The sequence below is a fragment of the Triticum aestivum genome, chromosome 3A (genome assembly GCF_018294505.1).
Source record: "Triticum aestivum cultivar Chinese Spring chromosome 3A, IWGSC CS RefSeq v2.1, whole genome shotgun sequence".
NCBI classification, from domain to species: Eukaryota; Viridiplantae; Streptophyta; class Magnoliopsida; order Poales; family Poaceae; genus Triticum; species Triticum aestivum.
Window position 1 is genome coordinate 105163181 of NC_057800.1, and position 13344 is coordinate 105176524.

Here is a 13344-nt window from a genome sequence, read left to right on the forward strand (position 1 = left end):
CCCGACAAACAAGCCAATCACGCCAATAGATAATGCTGGGCGTTCAAGCATGCCAGCAAGTTAAATGCCGAAAACAAGGACAAGGGGTTGCATAGAAACGACGAGGAGGAGCCCCGGCCGCCGAACACAGGAGGACAGAAGGGGTTTCCCCCACAAGTGAAGACGGTGAACATGATATACGCAACCCACATTCCCAAGAGGGAGCGGAAGCATGCACTAAGGGACGTCTATGCGATGGAGCCCGTCGCCCCAAAGTTCAACCCATGGTCTGCTTGTCCGATCACCTTCGATCGCAGGGACCACCCCACTAACCTCCGTCATGGCAGATCCGCTGCACTGGTCCTAGACCCCATCATTGACGGATTTCACCTCACTCGAGTCCTTATGGACGGCGGCAGTAGCCTGAACCTTCTTTATCAGGATACAGTGTGAAAAATGGGTATCGGTCCCTTGAGGATAAACCCAGCAAAACCACCTTTAAAGGCATTATCTCAGGTGCAGAGGCCCATTGCACAGGCTCAATCACACTGGAAGTGGTCTTCGGATCACCGGATAACTTCCGAAGCAAAGAGTTAATCTTCGACATCGTCCCGTTTCGCAGTGGCTATCATGCACTGCTCGGATGGACAACATTTGCAAAATTCAATGCAGTGCCGCATTACGCATACCTCAAGCTCAAGATGCCAGGACCTCGCGGGGTCATAACAATAAATGGAAACACCGAACGCTCGCTCCATACGTAAGAGCACACTGCGGCCCTTGTAGCAGAAGCACAAAGCAGCCTGTTCAGGCAGACCACTCATTCGATGTCACGGCCCCCGGACACCTTCAAGCAAGTCCGGAACAAGCTGCAAGAGGATCGCCTGGCACGATCAGAGCTCGCCTAGAAATTCGGCCCCCGTCCCAGTCCTAGTGAAGCGACGAAATCCGTGCCACGCGTACATAACTACGCATTGAAAATACCATGGACATAGGCGGGGGCACGATCAGGACATGCCCCGCATTGTGGCTTAACCACACTAGGGGCTGTATACTTTTGACATTCCTTTTCTCTTTCAAGGCCTAACTCTCTGGAAGCCCTTTCCGACAGTACGATTGCTGGACACATTCCGGAAGCAACAACCAAGGCGGCAAGAAGCTAAGATGAACACGGGAGCCGCCAGATGATAATTGTGCTACACCCATTCAGGACACGGCACAACAGAGACACAGGCGCAGACATGCAGCAGGGACCTGCCCAAAGGTTTCTTTTTAGATTAAGACCCTGCGTAAACCTTTTTTACTGTCTCTTGTTGTTCACATCCTCCGGATACTCCACACGACCGAGAAGGATGCTGACGTTCTTGGCATGTGTCCACGTCAGGATATTGCACGTACCTGGACACATGGGGTTTCCTATTAAGGGCATTGTTTCACCCGGTATATGTTATAAAGAACGAACACCTTAGGGAGTGTTCGGCGTCGCGAGTTTGGCCCTATATGCATCTGCCCCGAATCATGACTTTGGTTAAATGTTGGGTTTGACCGGCACCCACGTTTTGGTACCTTATGTTCCATTATATCGGCTAAGGTAGCACTGGGAGAACTACTGCGATTGTGCCCTGGTTCATCCAGAGGAGCACCTCAGTAGAGAAAGCCGAAAGCTGACTGTCATGATATAGCAAGAGACCGGTCAACCACTCGATGACTCAGCAGAATGTTCGGGATTCCTCTGCATTAACAAAGGGTCGTTTCCCGGTCATGTATGTACGCGGCCCATATTCGAACGAGCGCAGAAGTACCAGGGGCTATATAGTAGCCCACCGTCAAACTCCTATGGCTAAGTGAAAGTGTTAAAGCAATATAGTCCGATTGCCTCGTTCGCTGCGCTACCACCTCCTTAACGGACCAAGACGTTAGATCAAGTGTGGATATGCATTTTTTGCGAACACCCCTGCATTATATGCGTGGGGGCAGAAGCCGACGACTGCAAACTTTCAGGTTATATACATATATACATAAACAGTCGCACAGGAGGCATCATAGTACTTTCGGGCAAAAGTATAAATACAGCCTTGATAATTCAATAAAACATTGTTTTTACAATGGGAATACATGTCACTAGAACATAATATTCTTCAAGCACTGAGCCTCTATCGAACGAGCGCCTTCAAGAACTTCTTCAAAGTAGTGCTCGGCAGCCACTCGGCCTACGGCCGAACCCTGTGTCGCAATAGTGGTGGCCTCCATCTCCGCCCAGTATGTCTTGACACATGCAAATGCCATCCGCGCACCCTCTATGCACGCTGATCTCTTTATAGCATCAATGCGTGGCACAACACCCAGGAATTGTTGCACTAAACTAAAGTAGCTATTCGGCTTTGGCCCTCCCGGCCACAGGTGATCTACAACGGACCTCATGGCAAGTCCGGACAACCTATGGAGCTCGGCCCACTTGGCAATTCGCTCATTCAACAACAGCGGATGGACTGGAGTATGAAACTGTGACCAGAATAGTTTTTCCACTTCGTGATCTTTCTGATCTTTGAAGTACTCTGCCGCATCAGAAGCACTTGCAGCCAAATCCATGTAGGCATCCGCAGAACTCCATAGCCGGTCCATAGGTGCATACTTCGGATCCCCGAACTTAGTCCGCAACAAGAAGGGCTTCCCAGACACGATATCTGCAGCTTGATGCAGTTCCTCCTTCGTAGCTCTGATTTTGGAGAGGGCTTCCTTGGCAGCTACCAGGGCCTTCTCCAGGTCCGTTGCCTTCGCCCGGTTTTCTTCTTCAAGAAGCTGGTAACGGTCAGCGGCATCTTTTAACTCTACAGCCATGTTGGCAATTTTTTCCTTGCTCTTGCAATGCGCGGCCTGTTCGGCCCTTAACTCTTCGGCCGCCTTTAGAGTGGCCGCATTGCTGCTCCTTGCTTGCTCCTTGGCTCAGGCAAGTTCCGCCCAAAGGGTCTCCACAGTGGCAGCTCCATCTGCAGTCACAACATATTAAAGATACTGGCATCATGCTACTCTTATTATGTGACAATCACCAGATAAATCACTCACCCTGTGCCTCGTCAAGCCGCTTGTTGACAAGCACGATGTCGGCATCTGCTGCATCAAGTTGCTGCTTTAGCTCGGCAAACCCATCAGTCCGGCTAGCCACCGGAGCTTCAGCCACCTGCACATAAAGGCGGTCTGATTATTACCTGGGACTATGATCCTCTGTTTGCCACCGTTTTCGATGACAACCAGAGTCTCAGGGGCAACTATCTGCATAGGGCACACCTAACGTATGCGGTACTATCAAAAACATACACTATTTCACGTACCTCGAAGCCTTTCAGCAGACTCATAAAGGCTTCATGCAAACCGCTTTCAGGGATGAAATCCTTTCAATTACCATACCCATTAGCGTATGATGCACTTCCGAGACAGCCGCTTGCCCCAGAAGATCCTTCAGCGCGTCCGACCGCATACTGTATGGACCCTTGCTGTCGCTCTCCTTAGGAGCCGGATACTGGGGATCCCGGGTAGCCAAAGGGTTATCCTCTGACCTTAGTGGACCCGGAGATACCCTTCCCGACGACACTTCAAGGTCGCTCGATTCATGAGGTGGGGTGTCAGGGGGAGGCATCTCGCTCTCCATCATCTCCGGAAGAAGATCCCCCGAAGATGAACTCTGTCGAGACAGGCTACGATCCGAACTACAATTTATAAGCACTCGTTATTGTCTTTGGAAGTAAGGTAGGATATTTCCACTATTAAGTACTTTTCAACTACTTACAGCTCGGTAGAGGGCTGATTCCCGCACGGACATTGTGCGGCAAGAATACCCTCCGAGGCAGGACCCTCTGATGAAGATTTCTTCTCCCGTTTGGAAACCTTAGTTTCCGAATCTTCAGAGGTAGTCCTCTTCCTTCCTCGGGGAGCGAGAATGTCAGATTCTTCCCGTTGGTTGTCCTCCCTCGCGGAGGCGCTCATTCCCCCGGTTGGAATGAGTAGCGAGTGAGGCCCGCTTTCTCCCTCTCTATTCCCCCCATCATCTTCCTTTGAGGGCATTAGATAAGGCGCCAGCTCGAGCATCTTGTCCAGTACCGGATTGTCCAAGCCCTCAGGAAGGGGGGCCGAGCACCTGATCATCATCACCTTTGCTATCCAGTCCTGGTCAAAGAGCGGCTCTTTAGAATGATGCCATGATAAATAAAGTAACAGCAGGTTCGGCATGGGATTACTTACTTGGGCAGCGGGGCGGTTGCAGCTCAGGCCCACGTCCTCGGTGGTGTCCGGACACTCTATTTGGGGTCCGAGGAAATGCTGAATAGCTCGCGGTCCTTCCGGGTTGAATTCCCACATGCGGAGGGGCCGACGTTTGCAAGGCTGGACTCAACGAACTAGTATAACTTGCATTACCATAACCAGACTGAAATATCTCTCAAAGAGATATCGGATACGGCTTTGCAGTATTGGCACGTCCTTGGCTGGACCCCAGCTTAGCACCCTGCTGTGGTGGGGGGCCCGAGCGAAAGGTGGGGGTAGCTACCCACTTGGCACTTCGGGGAGCTGTGATGTAAAACCACGCCCGCTGCCACAATCCGGACACCTCTGGGAAGGAACCCTCGGGACACGGAGCGTCAGCGATTTTGCTTATTAAAGCGCCTCCGCACGCTGCGTGCCACCCCTCGATCATCTTCGGCTTCACATCGAAGGTCTTGAGCCACAGGTTGAAGTGAGGGGTAATGCGGAGCAAGGCCTCACATACGACAATAAATGACGAGATGTGAAGAAGGGAATCCGGGGCCAGATCGTGAAAATCTAGCCCATAATAGAACATAAGACCCCTAACAAAGGGATCCAGAGCGAGGCCTAGTCCTCGGAGGAAGTGGGAGATGAACATGACACTCTCGTTGGGTTCGGGAGTAGGGACGACCTACCCTCGGGCGGGCAACCTATGCGAAATTTCGGCGGTCAGATATCTGGCCTCTCTCAACTTCTTGATGTCCTCCTCTGTGACGGAGGAAGGCATCCACCGACCTTGAAGGTTGGATCCGGACATAGTTGAAGGTCCGAAGCACCTGACCTGAGCTTTGGGTGTTAGAACTCGAGGCGGGGGAAGGATTCGATTGAGCACGGGAGGGAAAAAAGAAAAAGCTTCGTCCCCTTTATAAAGAGGGTGAATATTAGGCGTCCTCCTCATGACCGTCTGGGACTTGCCTAAGATCTAGGAGTCATACTAACATGCATGGTTGGGTTACCCATGTTTGTATTGATGAGAATCCCGTAATAAGCGGGACACGATCTCTGCTTTGACAAGACGTGTCAAGAAAACCGTCTCGCATTATGTGCGGAGCTGGCTGAGAAAAACGGTTCGAATAATGACTGGGCCATGGCGTGATGTCATGCTATCAAAACATGTCAGCAGATTAGATTTGTGGAAATATTATTCTCTCTACAGTGGTATGTGGAACTTATTTTGTAGGGTCGGACACTGTCCTTGTATTCAAACTCTTCCATGGTGTATTCGGAGGAGGAACCCGCCTTGCAATGCCGAAGACATCACTGCCCGCTGGACTCATCGTCATTGAAGCCTGGTTCATGGGCTACTGAGGGAGTCCTGGATTAGGGGGTCTCTAGACAGCCGGACTATATCCTTTGGCCAGACTGTTGGACTATGAAGATACGAGATTGAAGACTTCGTCCCGTGTCCGGATGGGACTCTACTTGGCGTGGAAGGCAAGCTAGGCAATACGGATATGTATATCTCCTCCTTTGTAACCGACCTTGTGTGACCCTAGCCCCCTGCGGTGTCTATATAAACCGGATGGTTTTAGTCCGTAGGACAACGTACAATCATACTATAGGCTAGCTTCTAGGGTTTAGCCTCTTTGATCTCGTGGTAGATCAACTCTTCTAGTACTCATATTATCAAGAACAATCAAGTAGGACGTAGGGTATTACCTCCATCAAGAGGGCCCGAACCTGGGTAAACATCGTGTCCCCTGCCTCCTGTTACCATCCGCCTTAGACTCACAGTTCAGGGCCCCCTACCCGAGATCCGCCGGTTTTGACACCGACAATGGCCATGGTGGGATAGACAAGGTTGCTTCTTTGTGGACCCTTCGTGGGTGGAGCCCTCCATGGACTCGCGCAACCGTTACCCTTCGTGGGTTAAAGTCTCCATCAACGTGGATGTATGATAGCACCACCTATCGGAACCTTGACAAAAACATCCGTGTCTCCAATTGCGTTTGAATCATCCAAACCCTTCCCTTTACATTCTTGCAAGTTGCTTGCTTTACTTTCCGCTGCTCATATACTCTTTACATGCTTGCTTGATATGTATTGTGTTTGTTAAACTTGTGCCAAAAATCCACTTCAACCTAAAGAATTTAAAAACTGCAACTTTTAGCACCTAGTGTCTAATCACCCCCCTCTAGACACCTCTTCTCGATCCTTTCAATTGGTATCAGAGCTTTGGTCTCCATTGCCTTGGTTTAAACACCATTGGAGGAAGATGGATGAGTCTACTTTGGGGAGTCTTAGACGTAGAGTGCCTATTCTTGATGGAGAATATTTTCATGAGTGGAAAAATGAAATGCTTGAGATTTTCAATGAATATCATTTGAACAAGTACATTGCTAGCCCTTGTGCACTTCATGTTGATCCCTGGCATCCTACCCTTGATGATTCTATTGACATGATTCAAAATCTTAGAACTGTTAATCTTATCACTAGAGGCTTGCCTAGAAATTTGTTGCCTACTCTTAAGTGTGCCTACACCATATGGAAATTTCTCGAGGAACTCTTTCCAAATTATTCCTTGAAAGATATAAATGAAATTCTCCATAAGTCTATTGCCTTGATTAAAATGAATTCCAATGATCCCAATTTTAGTGACTGCTTATTTGAGCTTACTAATCTTACGAGTGCCAAAGGAGATGTTGGAATCATTAGCAATATCATTTCCAGAGCTATCATAATTCATAAAGATAACTATAGAAATGATCATTTATCTAATGGATTACCCTCTCTAGGAATTGATCACTCACAAGATGATGTTGAACATGGATACTCTGATGAAGATGATGATGATAGTGACTATGACCTTGATGATGCGATGAGACACTTTGGTCTTATGGCAAATCTTCGCGGCTACATGGCCGGAGGAAAGGAATGGGTTCTTGATAGTGGATGTACTGATCATATGACCAGAGATAAAGATATGTTCCGTGAGCTTGCTGAAAACAACGGCCCTCAAAAATATGTCACCTTTGGTGATAACTCAAAGGGTAAGGTGGTTGGCCTCGGTAAGGTGGCCATCTCACATGATAGCTCCATACAAAATGTCATGCTCGTTGAATCTCTTGGGTACAACTTACTTTCAGTATCTAGACTTGCTGATTTCGGTTTCAATGTTCTATTCACTAAAGTAGATTGCCAAGTGTTTCGTAGAGACGATCGTAAAATGGTCTTTACCGGTATACGTAGAGGTGATCTTTACATTGTTGATTTCACTAAAAAGGCTCAACCTAGAACTTTCTTAATTTCTAAATCCTCTAAAGGTTGGTCATGGCATAGACGATTAGGTCATGTTGGTATGAGAAACCTTGACAAGCTTATTAAAGGTGATCATATCCTTGGAGTAAAAGATGTTATATTTGATAAGGATAGACTTTGCAGTGCTTGTCAAGCAGGTAAACAAGTTGGAAGGCATCCCGTGAAAAACATCATGACCACAAGGAGACCACTCGAGCTACTTCACATGGATCTTTTTGGTCCTAATGCTTACAAAAGTCTTGGTGGAAATTCTTTTGGTCTAGTTATAGTTGATGATTTTTCAAGATATACGTGGATGTTCTTTCTTGATGACAAATCGCAGGTCCAAAAGATCTTCAAAAACATCGCTAGGAAGGCCCAAAATCAATTTGACGTGAAGATCAAGAAGGTTCGAAGCGACAATGGAACGGAGTTCAAGAACGCAAATGTGGATACCTTTCTTGACGAAGTAGGGATTTCACATGAGTTCTCGGCTACATACACACCTCAACAAAGTGGAGTTGTTGAGAGGAAGAATCGGGCTCTTATTGAGATGGCAAGAATGATCCTTGATGAGTACAAGACGCCAAAACACTTTTGGGCAGAAGCGGTTGAGACAGCTTTTCATGCAACAAATCGTTTGTATCTTCACAAGCTACTCGGCAAGACGGCATACGAGCTCCTCACCGGTAACAAACCACAAGTTGGATACTTTCGAGTATTCTGCTCAAAGTGCTACATTCTTGATAAGCATCATTGTTCTAAATTTTCTCCTAAATCTCATGAAGGCTTTCTACTTGGTTATGGCTCAAACTCTCACACATACCGTGTCTACAACAATTTCACCCCAAAAGGTTGAAGATACGGTAGATGTGAAGTTTGATGAATCTAATGGCTCGCAAGTAGAGCAATTGCCAATTGATGTAGGAGACAAAGACCCTTCGGAAGCAATCCAAGACTTGTCTATTGGCAAGATTCGTCCAACGGAGGTGAAGGAGAGTACTTCGTCCGTCCAAGTGGAAGCTTCTACATCACGACAAGGTGAACCAAGAGTTGATACGGAGGCATCCACAAGTGGGACACATCAAGATGAAGAAAACGAGGAAGTGCATCAAGAGGACCGCCAACAACCTCCTTCTCCACCACGACAAGAGAATGACAATGTCAATAATGAAGAAGGCCAAGGAGAAGAACAAGATGAAGAAGATGTTCAACCAATATCCAAGCAAAACCTTTCACGAGTTCGAGCAAGAATTTCTAAAGATCATCCCGTCGAGAAAATCTACAATGATATCCAAACCGGGAGAATCACTCGCTCAAAAACTCGTTTAGCTAACTTTTGTGAACATTACTCATTCATCTCTCACATTAAACCTATGAAGATTGAAGAAGCATTGGAAGATCCAGATTGGATAAATGCTATGCATGAAGAGCTACACAACTTTGAGAGAAATCAAGTGTGGACATTGGTTGAAAAGCCCGACAACAACCACAACATCATTGGTACCAAATGGGTGTTTCGCAATAAGCAAGATGAAGATGGTCAAGTTGTCCGCAACAAAGCACGCTTAGTCTCCCAAGGCTACACTCAAGTCGAAGGTATGGACTACGGTGAGACATATGCCCCCGTTGTTAGACTTGAGTCCATTCGCATCTTACTTGCCTATGCTAATCATCATGATATCACCTTATAACAAATGGACATTAAAAGTGCTTTTCTGAATGGTGAAATTGAGGAGGAAGTTTATGTTAAGCAACCCCCCAGATTTGTCAATCCTAAGAAACCTAATAATGTTTACAAACTTCACAAAGCTCTTGATGGTCTTAAACAAGCTCCTAGAGCATGGTATAAATGCTTGACCAAGTTCCTCATTGAAAAAGGCTTTGAAATTGGAAAAATAGATTCTACTCTTTTTACTAAAAGGGTTAATGGAGAACTATTTGTATGCCAAATTTATGTCGATGATATTATATTTGGATCAGCTAACCCTCATTTTAGTGAAAAGTTTGGAAAGCTAACGTCGGAGAAGTTTGAGATGTCGATGATGAGTGAACTCAAATTCTTTCTCGGTTTGCAAATCAAGCAAACTAAGGAAGGCACCTTTGTATCTTAAACAAAGTACACCAAGGACTTATTCAAGAAGTTCAATATGCAAGAATGCAAAGGTACGACTACACCCATGCCTACTAGTGGACATCTTGATTTAACCAAAGATGGTGAATCGGTTGATCAAAAGGTCTATCGCTCTATGATTGGTTCATTGTTATATCTATGTGCTTCATGTCCCGATATTATGCTAAGTGTGTGCATGTGTGCACGATATCAAGCTGCTCCTAAAGAATGTCATCTTAAGGCCGTGAAAAGGATAGTGAGATACTTAATCCATACACCAAATTTTGGCATTTGCTATCCAAAGAGGGCTTCCTTTGATCTTGTTGGCTACTACGATTCGGACTATGCCGGTGACAAGGTTGATAGAAATTCAACTTCGGGTACTTGTCAATTTCTTGGTAGATCTCTTGTCTCTTGGTCCTCCAAGAAACAAAACTCAGTATCCTTATCCACCACCGAAGCGGAATACATTGTCGCTGGATCATGTTGTGCTCAATTACTTTTGATGCCCCAAACTTTTAAAGATTATGGGATGAATGTGAAACATGTTCCATTGCTTTGTGACAATGAAAGTGCAATTAAGATTGCTCACAATCCCGTACAACATTCTTGAACTAAGCATATTGAAGTTCGTCATCATTTCATTCGAGATCATGTTGCCAAGGGGACATTAATCTTAAGCATGTTCGCACTGATAAGCAATTGGCGGATATATTTACCAAACCACTTGATGATAAAGTGTTTTGCAGGTTAAGAGGTGAATTGAACATCATTGATGCTTCAAACTTGGAGTAGGAACTCCATTTAATACATGCAAGGCATGAGCTTTTGACTAATCCTTGATATTTCTCTTATGTTGACTATCTTATGTCTTGGATATATTTGCGCCTTGCATGCTATCTAACCCGTGTAGGTACTTGGATGAATCGAAATCTATGAGATTGCAACTCACTCACATCTTGAGCAATTTCTATATCACCAAGTCGCTACACAATGGTGGATGAAGACAAGGAAGCACGCAACCATTCAAACATATCCTTTGAAAAATTCTATCATGATTGTCACTTTGGACACACAAGTGCTCTTCCTTGCAAAAACTAACCCATGTAGGTAGATGAACTCAAACTTCAAGTGATGCTCCCGACTCTTGATGAGCTACATCAATCTTGAGCAACCCACACAAGTTCAACTACATGATCATGATCAACACCACCACTCGTGGAATGTTATTCCATCTTAGAGAAGCTTTAATCCAAGTCATGGGATAAAGCAACTCAACAAGATGAGAATACATCAAGATGCTTTGACGAAAATGGTAACCCCGTTTTGAGATTAAACGATGAGTATGACCAAAGATCAAGTGATGTCACTTCACTCCTAAGTCAATATACTCTAACATAGGTGACTTTGTCACCACCCAATTCTAGATGAAGTTCTCTTATGTTCTTTTCTGTGCTCTTGCATTTGTCTCATGCATATTTGTTTCCCTCTTCAACTTCATCTAGATTCTTTTTAGTTTCTTCTCTTTTATTTTCTGCATCTTCTGCATTAAATTCCTTGCAAATCCTTGTAAGATCTTACTTGTCTAGTGAGCTGAGGTGACCAGTGTTTTCTCTGCGATGAACTCGGTCACACCGGGCTGTTTACTTCAGTCCAACCGAACCCTTTCGGTGCCACCGAAACACCAAACTCGGTGCTACCGATTTCACTGCAGGAAAAACATCTTGCCACTTATTTCTAAATTCTTTTGGATCCAGCTTCACTCAATGAATCTTGTCCTCGACCAGCATCCTACTCAACTTACGGCTTTGTTCTGTGACTCAAGGACCAAACCCATTATGACAAAAAAATCCAGAAGAACCCTTCTTGGAAATTGATGTCAAAGGGGGAGAGAGATCATCACATCAAATCTTAATCATATCTATAGGGGGAGAGAATACTCTAGGGAAGAAAGAGACGCCAGATGCTTGGTGTTCAAGAGGAGAGAAGTCACATGTCTTCAAGAGGGGAAAGACATGTTCATATTTGCTCGATTGCATTAGCTCTGTTTATTTCCTTTGAGCTGTGATGTTGCTCTGATTTTCTGTTCCCTATCTTCTCCCAGTATCCCATGCTAGATTCAAGGGGGAGCAAGACATCTAAGGGAAGGAAATCCTTGAATTTATTGCATATCTTTGCCTTTGGGGACATGTCTTTATCCAATGTGGTACTTAGTACTCACTCTACATGTCATCCCAGTCTTGGTACTCTTGTGGTTTCTCTTGGTTGCTCTGGCCAGTAGGTGTATCTGTGTTATCTAACCTTGTTTACATAGGTTCATCCCATCCTAAGCCAACTCAAGACCACAAGGTAAGTATATGCATCACAATTATGTGAATGAGAATTTCTTGGTGATGTACATACTGTTTGCAAGAAGGACTCATGAGCATGAAGGTACATTTCTCATATTTTCATCATTTGCTCTGATGCATATAGCCAAGATACATGTAACACATTGCTTACTCTGTCATGTTTATGCATTCACATGCTCCTATATTCCATAATCACATGATTGCGTACATGTAGGGGGAGCCTATGCAAGTTACATGTCTTTCCAAATCTTTACTTACTACTCTTAATATCTTGATCTAAAGCTTTGATGTATGTTGTCATCAATTACCAAAAAGGGGGAGATTGAAAGCACAAGTGCTCCCTAGGTAGTTTTGGTAATTAATGTCAACATATCTCTTGTTGGACTAACATTCTTATCTAGTATGTTTCAGATAAGTTCAACAGTGAAGTGGCATGGACTAGAGGATGTGAAACCCCTTCAAGATGCTAAGGACAAAGGATTGTATCAAGCTCAAAGCTCAAGACTCTACATTTTCTATTTTAGTGATCCAAGATCACATTGAGTCTATAGGAAAAGCCAATACTATCAAGGAGGGATGAGGTGTTGCTTAATGAGGTTCTTGCTCAAAATGCTTAGTGATATGCTCCAAAACCCTCAACTACTTTCTCACATCCACATATGACCTAAACCAAAAGTCAAACTCGGCCCCACCGATTCTTCCTATCCGGCGCCACCAAGTTTCAAATGTCATAGCCACTGCCACAAATCCTAGGCAAATCGGTCTCACTGATAGGGATCTCGGTCTCACCGAGATGGGATTGCAAACTCTCTGTTGCCTATTGCAATACTTTAGGTCTTACCGAAACTTGCGATCGGTCCCACCGAAACTGCAATGTAAACTCTCTGGTTCCCTTTTGTAACATTTCGGTCTCACCGAAATGAGCGATCGGTCCCACCGAGTTTACCTGACCAACTCTCTGGTTAGCTTATTACGAAAATCGGTCTCACCGAGTTTGTGTAATCGGTCTCACCAAGATTACGTTATGCCCTAACCCTAATCATATCGGTCCTACCAAGTTGCATGTCGGTCCCACCAAAAACCCTAACAGTCACTAGCTTTGCTGAATCGGTCCGACCGAGTTTAACCATTCGGTCCCACCGAGTTTGGAAAGTTATGTGTAACGGTTAGATTTTGTGTGTAGGCTATATATACCCCTCCACCTCCTGTTCATTCCTGGAGAGAGCCATCAGAACAAACCTACACTTCCAACCTATATTTTCTGAGAGAGAACCACCTACACTTGTGTTGAGACCAAGATATTCCATTCCTACCATATGAATCATGATCTCTAGCCTTCCCCAAGTTGCTTTCCACTCAAATCTTCTT